Here is an 8,871-nt window from a genome sequence, read left to right on the forward strand (position 1 = left end):
GATGGGCAAACAATGTAGGAAAGTTGGGAAGAGTGAGGGGGGAAGGGGAAGCATTCCAAGGACTTGGGTGGGGAAAGGCGTGGATCTTGGACCAGTGACTCAAGATCTAAGTGGAAGCCCAAGCGCTATAAAAGCTTTTGGGAGCCAGGCAGGGAAAGCAGCCTGAAGTGCAGGACTGACACACAGGCTGAGGCCAGTAAGCGACAGCAGTGTCTAGAGAAAGGCTGAAACGCCGAGCAGCAGAGATCAGGTCCAGGATGCTGCACCTGTTCTTGTCCCACCTGCTAGGAATCTGGCTACTATTGAGCCAACTTCCCAGAGAGGTCCCAGGAGAGACAGACAAGCTTATTCGAGCATGCGGCAGAGAATTAGTCCGCATCCGGATCGAGCTCTGCGGTACCATGCCCTGGAGAAAAAGGGATCAAGGCCAGAAGCCTCTGCTGGAATTTGAACAGCTTGCAGGTGAGAGCTCCTGCCCTGACTTTGAGGCTGCTCATGCCAAAATGTTTAGTTTTCCCTTGCAACTTGCTTTTCTAGTACGGGTCCCATGAAGGAATCTCAGCAAGAGGGAAGGGAAGTAGCAGGGACAGCAAACAGACTCACTTGAGCGGCATTTGGTCCCCCTGATCTCCTGGAAGTCAGGGTGACACGGTTGGGAGCAGGAGGAAGCCACAGAGGAGGTGAGGCTGCCCACAGGTCCGCAGTATAAGGAAACATGGGCTAGACAGATGGCATGCTGGACCCCGGAAACTATGCAGGGCATCTTGACTTGACAGGACAGGGGCCACCAGTGATGTATGAGCAGGTTATCAAGTTGCTTGTGCAGGCCAAGGGGCACGGGGGCAGAACCTGCAGACCACTGATAGGATCCCGGAGTAGTTAACATGAAGGGCTTTAGATTTAAGGACTTTCCTCTGTAGAAAAGCTTGGCTGTGGCCCATGCCATTGAAAACTTTCTATTTTTAATATTAATTTTACTTGTAAACTTCACTAAAGGGGAGAACCTAGTCTCTCTGAACCAGGTCTTGAAGTTCATTTGTGAGAGAAGGGATTGAGAAAGCAAAGGGCCTGACAGCCTACAGGAGGAACTGAAGGGGACCAAGAATCAAGGGGAGTTTGCGCTTGAGACAAACACAGATGGAATTCCTATTGATGCTTTAGGTACTTGTAAGGTGCAAGACCTTTAAAAGCAAGATCTCATTATTCATTACTGCTCAAATTTGGAATTTTCACAAATACTGTTAGTTATAGAGCATTTATACACAGAAACCAGAAGCAAACTTTAGGTAGCAGTGGAATTTTTATGGAAGTATAGGCTAATCTTATCAATGTCAGGGATCATTTTAAACTCAGAGAAGGTAACCTCAATTATGAATAATTCTTTTGGATTTCATCACATATATGCAATTTATGAGAAACCACAACAATATTTTATATGCCATATGCATATCCTGTGTCTGAGTAACACTCATGTAAAATCATTTGTACACTAAGTATGTTGACCCTTTTATGGGATTTAAAGCAGAATTGTAAAACTGTTTTTCTACATTACTGGTCAAAGATTCATTTATTTCATATAAGTTTTTACATAATTCCTGTATAGTATAAATAGAAAACTACCACAGAGTTTAGGAATTTACTGATTCAAAATAGGGAAGTCCAAATTGCATTGCATTTGCTTCATTAATTCACTTTTTGTGGATAAATAATATGATTACATGAAAAACTGAAAATATACATTATACAATAAGGAGAAAATGATGAGAACTCGTACATACTAAATAAGATGTGAAAACATATTTGAATTTAATAAGAACATGAAAATATGTACATTAAGTGAGGAACCGGAAAGCATATTAACATTTGGAGATATATATGAATATCTCCTGCATTTTCACTTAACATTATACTGTGAGAAGTTTCTCACACTATTATTCTCCAAACACATTATTTTATGTTTCTTTACAATATGTAGTATCATAGATCTACCATATATAGCTAACAATTTTTAGTGGACATGGCTTCCTTTCCAACCTGTTGGATTGTGCATGTTTATGTATAGATAATGGCCAAATTTATATTTCTGAGGGAGTGACTTGTGATATTAAAGCATTTTAAAGGAACAGTCTTTATTGCTACTCAGTGCATAATTTAACTGTAAATAACCTAACAAAATATTGCCTGCAGGCAAGGATCAAGAGAATTGTTTAAATTACTAGTTAAGAATCATCTTGACAATACATGTGAATAATTTGGGATTCATACGTTTTAAAACCGGGATTTTTACTTTTGTGTTTACATTATTGAATTATTAGCTAACCATGTCCCCCACAATGTATGCAGAAGTAACACGTACGGCATCACTTCTAAAAGTACATATTTTTACTTAGGAGAGGTCTATGCTGGTGAGATTTTACTCCAAAATAGAGTGATTAATAGGTGTTTGTATGAGTCAGGTAGATTAGAATATTACACATTACTTAGATTCCAGCACCTAAAGTTGTGGATTGCAAATGTTTTCAATTGAAAACATAATTTTAATAAAAGGGTATCATAGAGGCAATAAAAGCAGTATTAGGAAGTGTGGAGACAGCAAACCAAAAAAAGCTTCTGCCCAGCAAAATGAATAATCAACAGACTGAAAAGGCAATCTATGGAATGGTAAAATATTGTGAGACCACATTTATGATGAGGGGTTAATTTCCAAAACACGTAAAGTACCCCTATAACTCAATCGAAAAAAAACCAGTAACTGATTAAGACAGGAGCTAAACACTTGAATAGACATTAACCCAAAGAAGACATACAAATAGCCAACAGGTAGAAGAAAAGATGCTCCACATCAGTAATCATCAGGCAAACAGAAATCAAAACAACAATAAGATATACTTTGCACCTGTCAGCATGGCCCTTACCAACAAAAGAAAACAAAGTAATGTTGATGATGTGGAGAAACTGGAACCCTTGTGTACTGTTGGTGGGAAAGCAGCCATATAGAAAATAGTATGAAGGTTCCTACAAAAATAAAATTGACCATATGATCCAGCAATCCCACTTCTGGGTATTTATCCAAAAGAATTGAAATCAGAATCCTGAAAAGATACCTCAATTGCACATTCACTGCAGTGCTATTCACAGTAGCTAACATGTGGAAACAACTTAAATGTCCATCCACAGATGAATGAATAAAGAATGTGGGTATATACATGTAATGGAATATTATTCTGCCCAAAAAAGAGGAAATCCTGCAATATGCAATAACATGGATGAACCTGGAAAATACTATGTTATGCGAATAAAAGCCTGTAACAGAGGGACAAATACCACAGATTCCACTTACAAGTATTTAAAATAGTCAAACTCATAGAAGTAAAGAATATAATAGTGGTTGCAAGAACTTGGGAGAAGGAAGAAATAGGGAGTAGTTAATCAATGTGTATAAAGTTCCAACTATTCAAGGTGAACTGGTTCTACAAATCTGATGTACAAGTTTCTATGTATAGATAACTGCTATATTGGAAACTTAAAATTCTGTTTAAAGGGCAGGTATTATTCTACATGTTCTTACACCAAAAATTAAAAAACAAGTTATTATATGGGAATTCTGTTATATTTTTATGAATTTTCGGTAACTTCAAAAAGTATTTCCACATAATGGGTTTTTAAATTGTTAAAAGAAAAAAAAGAATGCTCAAAACTAGCTTATGAATAAACATAGTACACAGTACAACTACTTTGCGTGTTTCATTCATGTGCTTTAAGTATGTGGGAAGTTACTATCAGCTTTTCTCTGCATTCAATAAGCTCTAAACTACAAAAAGTTTAAGTTAGAGCAGAGAGAATGTACCATAAGAATGAAATTTATGATGTGTTACTGAGGGAGAATGAAAAAACTTCTACTAATAAATGGTATGAATTCTCATCTGTCAATGTCAGTTTATAACTTAAATGAAAGAGACCATTTGGAGGAAGGAAAAATACTGTTTTCTTTTTTCACGGAAAACTACAACTATTGAAGTTGGTTGAAAGGAGAGCATTTAAAACTCTTACTACAGAACTCATAGGAAGTGGACCAGCCCAGACCATTCACACCTTGGTGAAGGCATGTTTTTTCCCCACTGAGTAGTTTTTCTGCTCAGGTTAACCAGAAGTCCACCTTCAGTGCTTAGATTTATGTCTCTTGGCCTCATTGTTACGACTGGTAAAAGAGTAAATGTCCTTACCTAATAAGCTTTTGGAAAAGGACAGTTTTGCTGTTAATGAAGTGACCAAGGTTTATGCTGTAATTTATGTTTATTTTTCTGTGCTTCTAATGTTTTGGTGATAAAACTCAAATTTATGTTAGTAGGATAGGTAAGGTTAGCAGCAAATTCACATGACTGAAAGTATTTTGAGAACAGGAAATACGTTTTCTTTTTATTTATATCCCCAATCTGGCAGTGCCAGAGACATGTAAACAATAAATATTCATCTGAACTTAATGGATATAAACAATGAAGACTTCAGCTCATTCCTGAAAAGCTCCCAGTCCAAGTAACCACCTTCATATTTGCCCATCCTGGTGAGTGCTGTTTAAGAACAGGCTTCTCTCGTAGGGAACATAGAGAACTTGCTTAGTGCACGAGCCATAGCACTGGAATGAAAACCATCAGAGTATGTGAAGTCAGTACACACACACACACAATAGATACTAATCTTTTCTTAAAGGTGAGATTATTTGTTTAATGTTCTTTTAACCCAGTTCTCTATTTAATGTAAAATACTACTGATTTGGAGTAAATACTCTGGGACAAAGAAATTGGTAAATAGATATATGAGGAATGTCAGAGATCGCAAGCCTGTGAGATCACAGCATTTGGAAATTCTGCTAGTTTTTACACTTCATCTTGGAATAGTAACTTGGCACCATGGAACATTTGATATTTTAAAATAATTAACATGCTTTTCAAGGGTTACTGTCATAACTCAGAATTTTCTTAGTAATGGAAGAAAATTACTCAGGTACAAAACATTCATCTATGGTCAAACAGCATTTTTCAGACACAAGACGACTTCAGAAATGTCAGGTGGAGTCTAAAGTGCTATGACAGAATATTAAGAGGACCTGAGGAGAGATGACAGAGGGTCTAAGTAGAGTAAAGCAATTATAATGTTATAATACGTAAGCTCCCAACTACAAAAAACCCCCTTGTTTAGATATCAGGATACTTGCTGATTCTGGTTTTGATGTTTAATTCTATTGAGGCGATGTTTTCCTTTATTTCTACGCAAAATTTTGTAGGCTTTTTTTGGTTATTTAACATAAATATTTTTGTCTCCCCCCTTTTGTGAACCTAGAAATCATGCCATCCTCCATTACCGAAGATGCAGAAACCTTAAATACGATGTTGGAGTTCATTCCCCATTGGCCACAGAAGACAAATGAAAACAGTGTCTGAGAAACAGCTATCACTGCCAGAGTTACAAAAACCTGCATTACGGGTTACAAATCTTAACTTTGAAGAATTCCACAAAAATATTCGTAGGAGACAAAATCAAAAAGAAAGAGAACAATAATTCAGAATTAAAAAACTCAGGCTTAGAGAAGCACTCCCGAGAGAAGAGGACAGGTCCTTATATCACTGGCAGACAAGTGTTGTTCAATAGGTTTGCAGCGTAAAAGAACTTGCTAAAATATGCTGAGATAAAAATATTTCTGTATTTCATCTAATACTCAAATGTATTCTCAATTATATATTACTGATGCCTCTGCCTCCCCAATATTAGAAAATGAGAAATTCCTTGTGTTTGGCATTTTTTCTTGTTGCAAAAGAAAATGTTCCTTTCCATATTGTAGTTTCTGCTAATAAAGCCCTTTATGCAAAGAACTATGTTTGCCTTTTTCATTAGTGGTACCGCTACAGTACTGTTTTTTAATGCTGTTAATTGCTTCTTTATCACTTTAACCACAATGAACACAAGTTTTTTAAAAAATTTATAAGTTTAGTAAAATTCTATGTCTTCAATTAGTGAGAGTGGACAAGTCTATTTTTGAAAGTTCTATATGATAAATTATAATCTATGATACATTCCTTTTATTCGAGACCTATAAGCAAATATTCTTTCACCATTTTCTATCAAACAAATTATTTTAATAGCAAAAGATAAAAGAATAACTCAAGTTATACAGTGACTAACACCAGGTATATAAAATGGACCAAAATGCTTTATTTGATATTAACTCTTAGTTTATCTGTGTAAAGAGTCACAAAACTTGGACTTCCTCAATAGACTGAATTTAAAAGAATTGTGCCTTGTTGAACAACTAATTGTAAACAATCAGACTGGACACTAAATCAGCTCAGTTTAATAGGGAAAAATATAAACTCAAGGATTTTTCAAACTAGGTTTATTCCTTAATTCTACCATCTGGACACTGAAAAGTAAATTTTTTTTAAGGAGAAAAATGAATAACATATATATATATGAGAATATATATACAGAATTATATATACATAGAATATAGAAGCAATGGTATATATAGAGGAGAGTTAACAACTCACTGTCCTCTATTAAAGAAGAAATGGTTTGGTAGGGGAACATACTTCATGTTCACTCTTAGAATTTAAGAACCATTTCTGTAACGAAATAACTGCGAAATGATATGGAAACCTGGAAGAACAGCAAACTAATAAAGTTTTCATCTTAATATTTAGCCATTTCCTTCAACTTACATATACATTAATTTTTAGGCAGCATTTATAGAAAAATGCACTTAAATGGCAAATTAATCTCCATCAAATGTCTGTAAACAGAATTTGATAGGGATTAAGACAACAACACTCATATTTTAAATCCTCATACATGATTGATCATAGCCAGGCTTCTAAGGCAATGAAGTTCTTTATGAATTCTCACCAAGGCCACCTTGTAAAAATTCATAAATGCCTACAGACCTTCTTCAGAGGGCATAAGGCCTCCTTGGACAAAGCCAGGAAGAGTGCTGTGTGAGATGGCAATTCCATCACAGGAAAACAAGGGCAGTGGAGAGGAAATTCACAGCCCAGACAGGAGAAAGAGGTGTCCCCAGATACAGAAGGCATTTCACCAGCTCCTGCCCTAACCCATGTCCCTCATATGTTTCACAAAAGCCCTGAAGACAGGTGTCCTGGTCTCGGAATCTTCATTCACTATCTCTGATGTTATGACCACTTTTTAAATTTATTTTTATTTTTACTATTTTTATTTTGGTATCATTAATCTACAATTACATGAAGAACATTATGTTTACTAGGCTCGCCCGTTCACCAAGTGCCCCCTACAAACCCCTTCACAGTCACTGTCCATCTGTGTAGTAAGATGCTGTAAAATCACTACTTTTCTTCTCTGCGTTGCAAGGCCCTACCCGTGCCCCCACGCACTATACATGCTAATCATAATGCCGTCTTTTCTTTTTCCCCGCCCTTATACCTTCCTTCCCACCCATCCACCCCAGTCCCTTTCCCTTTGGAAACTGTTAGTCCATTCTTGGGTTCTGTGGTTCTGCTGTTGTTTTGTTCCTTCAGTTTTCCTCTGTTCTCTATACTGCACATGTGAGTGAAATCATTTGGTACGTGTCTTTCTCTGCCGGGCTTATTTCACTGAGCATAATACCCTCTAGCTCCATCCATGTTGTTTGTGAATGGTAGGATCTGTTTTTTTCTTCTGGCTGAGTAATATTCCACTGTGTATATGTACCACTTCTTCTTTATCCATTCATCTACTGATGGACATTTAGGTTGCTACCATATTTGGCCACTGTAAATAGTGCTGCAATAAACGTAGGGGTGCATCTGTGTTTTTCAAACTGGAGTGCTGCATTCTTAGGGTAAATTCCTATAAGTGGAATTCCTGGGTCAAATGGTATTTCTATTTTGAGCATTCTGAGGAACCTCCATACTGCTTTCCACAATGGTTGAACTAATTTACATTCCGACCAGCAGTGTACGAGGGTTTCCCTTTCTCCACAACCTGGCCAACATTTGTTGTTGTCTCCCTTTTTGATGATAGCGAACCTTACTGGTGTGAGGTGATATCTCATTGTGGTTTTAATTTGCATTTGTCTGATGATTAGCTATGTGGAGCATTTTTCCATGTGCCTGTTGGCCATCTGGATTTCTTCTTTAGAGAACTGTCTGTTCAGCTCCTCTGCCCATTTTTAATTGGATTATTTGCTTTTTGTTTGTTGAGGTGTGTGAGCTCTTTATATTATTTTGGATGTTAATCCTTTATCGGATCTGTCATTTATGAATATATTCTCCCACACTGTAGGATACCTTTTTGTTCTATTGATGGTGTCCTTTGCTGTACAGTAGCTTTTCAGCTGATAAAGTCCCACTTGTTCATTTTTGCCTTTGTTTCCCTTGCCTGGGTAGATATGTTCATGAAGAAGTCACCATTGTTTATGTCCATGAGATTTTTGCCTATGTTTTTTTCTAAGAGTTTTATGGTTTCATGAGTTACATTCAGGTCATTGATCCATTTCGAATTTGCTTTTGTGTATGGGGTTAGACAGTGATCCAGTTTCATTCTCTTACATGTAGCTGTCCAGTTTTGCCAGCACCATCTGTTGAAGAGACTGTCATTTCCCCAGTGTATGTCCGTGGCTCCTTTATCGTATACCAATTGGCCATATGTGTTTGGGTTAATGTCTGGAGTCTCTATTCTGTTCCACAGGTCTGTGGCTCTGTTCTTGTGCCTGTAGCAAATTGTCTTGATTACTGTGCTTTGTAGTAGATCTTGAAGTTGGGGAGCAAGATCCCCCTCGCTTTATTCTTCCTTCTCAGGATTGCATTGGCCATTCGGGGTCTTTGGCAGTTTCATATGAGTTTTTGAACTATTTGTTCCAGTTCA

General features: G+C 37.0%; 1 pseudogene; it reads left to right on the top strand.

Moving 5' to 3' along the window:
• The first annotated feature begins 253 nt into the window (after window positions 1-253).
• Window positions 254-5,682, top strand: LOC108389455 (prorelaxin-like; annotated as a pseudogene).
• Window positions 5,683-8,871: the final 3,189 nt, after the last annotated feature.

The sequence above is a fragment of the Manis javanica genome, chromosome 2 (genome assembly GCF_040802235.1).
Source record: "Manis javanica isolate MJ-LG chromosome 2, MJ_LKY, whole genome shotgun sequence".
Lineage (NCBI taxonomy): Eukaryota > Metazoa > Chordata > Mammalia > Pholidota > Manidae > Manis > Manis javanica.